This window comes from Pygoscelis adeliae, unplaced genomic scaffold, assembly GCF_000699105.1.
Source record: "Pygoscelis adeliae isolate BGI_AS28 unplaced genomic scaffold, ASM69910v1 Scaffold349, whole genome shotgun sequence".
NCBI classification, from domain to species: Eukaryota; Metazoa; Chordata; class Aves; order Sphenisciformes; family Spheniscidae; genus Pygoscelis; species Pygoscelis adeliae.
This window is the reverse complement of record NW_008825608.1, coordinates 454,222-457,010: the sequence shown is the minus strand read 5'-3', so window position 1 is coordinate 457,010 and position 2,789 is coordinate 454,222.

Below are 2,789 nucleotides of genomic sequence, written 5' to 3'. Positions count from 1 at the left end.
CCTGGAGGTATTTAAAAGACGGGTAGATGAGGCGCTTAGGGACATGGTTTAGTGGGCCTGGGTTGACGGTTGGACTCGATGATCTTGGAGGTCTCTTCCAACCTTAATGATTCTATGATTCTATGAAATGCGGTTGCAATTACAGCCAAACTGGCCACCACATCTGATTAAGCCCATTATGGGAAAAACCAAAAATAGCCCATCTAAATGAATAATCAAACCTACAAACTTTAGCAGCAGCCTATTAATTAATTTGTGACCCGGGTGATGTAAATGCTTAAATAGCAAATACTCCTTTTCCTTATCACTTCCTCATGCATTAAACCTGCCTCACAGCTTTGTGTGACAGCCTTGCAGCTGTGGGTTACGTGTGGGCAGATTTCTCTTCACGCTCAGCAGGAGTGCTGCCTCGTCATGCTGACACTCCACCACCTAATCCTGCTGCGGCAAAATGGCCAACCCGGGTGATGTAAATGCTTAAATAGCAAATACTCCTTTTCCTTATCACTTCCTCATGCATTAAACCTGCCTCACAGCTTTGTGTGACAGCCTTGCAGCTGTGGGTTACGTGTGGGCAGATTTCTCTTCACGCTCAGCAGGAGTGCTGCCTCGTCATGCTGACACTCCACCACCTAATCCTGCTGCGGCAAAATGGCCACCAGCTAGTGGCAGGGTGGGACAGGAGGACCCCAGCTGGCATCTCCTGCCTTCTCTGTTCTTCCAGGAAATTCCTCTCCCATTAGAAGATCACCTCGGTATCAGCAGCAGCTATGAAGCCCACCCTGCAACAGCTACTGCAGTAAACCACAGAAAACACATAATCGCTATTAGCCTTACCGCAAAGTCACGTCGGAAGTGCAGAATCCTCGACCCCCCCCAACCATGCCATACGGGAGAGACCCCTCCGCTGCTGCAGTGCTGTCCATCTCCGTAACATTAGCACTCGTCTTCCTTGGTCCTCTCCTGCCTCAGGCCCACCAGCCAGCTCGCTCCTAACTTGTAGTAAGATATGGTTACTACCAAAATATCACTAGAAGAATCCTGAGTAGAAAAACATGCAAGTTATGCCCTTTGTGGCCAAACGCCGCCTCCTGCAACGCCTGCTCTCATGCTCTGCCACCTCATGTACCCGTGCACTGGGGGAAGGCTGCCAGGCACCTAAATCTGGTGTGTGGTATTTGACGCTACAAGCGATTCATATACTGCAGCATCTGCCCAAGGAGCAAACTTACCCTCGGCCACCTGGGTTAGAAAAGCTGGATTTTGCCCCCAGCCGAGGCCTAGATGAGTTCTAAGGTGGGTTTCCACATGATCCAAGGGTGCTGAGAATTTTCATTGGGTGAGCAGGGATGGAGGAAGGAGCTTTTCAGATCCAGTCAATGACTGCGAGACAGTCTCCTTAAGCGTGGCCAAGGAAAGCAGCTTCGTGTGGGTTCCCTGAGCCCTTTGTTGTTCCAGCTTTCACCCCAGGGCTCTCTGCGAGGAAACGGGTACCTCCTCTTCCCCTTCTCTGGGATTTTGGCTCTCCAATGCCAAGAATGCCTTGTGAGGCACGGCTGAAAAGCCATGCTGCGTAGGTCCTGCACAGATTGGAGTCTCGCAGTAGTCTGGGACTGAGGGAGGAGAGGTAAGAGATGTAGGAATTTGAAGCCTGGAAGAGGACACTGAAAGAACCTGGATAAGCTCCCATAGCAGCAGCCTCTCCTGGCTGTGCTGTCACTCTGAGTACAAACACATTCTGCTGTCTCCACACCCCGATGGACAAAATGAAGAGGTCGGCCTTGAAAATGCTGGCTTTCTAACGCGATCGTGGCCAGGTGTTAGTGGCAGGTACACAGAGGCCTACTGAATTGGTGTATGGAGCTACCAAGTACAGCGACACGGGGAGAAGGAGTGTGCGTAATTGGACCAGATAACGCTAACCACTATGGTGCATAAAGAGGACTTGAATGGACTTGTTGGAGTGGGTCCAGAGCAGGGCCACAAAGATGATGAGGGGGCTGGAGCAGGTGGCAGTAGCTCAGGTGTCTAAAGTTGGGTCACCTGCATGCTCTCAAGGAGACTGTGACAAATGGGGGGAGAAGAGGACTCCAGCCCCGCTGTTCTCTCAACAGGAGCCTTGCATCAAACCAAAAGTCGGCCTAGCCTAGGGTCCCTTGCCTGTGGGTGAAGCCCAGGATGGCACGTAAGAGCAAGGCGGGCATGTGATAATTCCCTACGGAGGAAGCCCTCGCCAAAGCACTGGAGGGAAAAACCATTAAAACCCTCCGCCCCTCAACCCTCTTACGCCTTGTTGCCGTAGTAACTGCCATCTAAGCCAAGGCCTCAGAACTAACAACAGGCCCAGCCTGCCTTTCCTCTGAAAAGCCACGTGCCTACTGTTGTACCCCCCCAAAACTGCCTTGTCGGTACACTGATGAACGGCCTGTGTTTTGCTTCGGTGTCCTGTGAACAGTGGCCACAGCCGAACTCTTACGAATGCTTCAGGCAGCCTTTCAACACGCTGTTCAAGCAGTGGGGTGGTCACCACTTTGTTACTCCCAAGGCAGCAGAAGCCTCGCTCAGGGAGCTTCTTAACAGGAGGCTCAGCACCCAGATGTGGAGATACTTTGCAGCACCCCCAAGTGGTGATGGCCCATCAATTAGGGCCCATCAAGGGCCCGCTAATTAGGGAGGACCTTTGCTGGCCATGGCCCTGGGCTCCCCCAACCCCTCGGGGCCCCGCCGCTGGTCGGAGGAGCCCCGGTGCCTGGCTCCTGCCTGCCGACACCGTGAGCGTCCACAGTGGC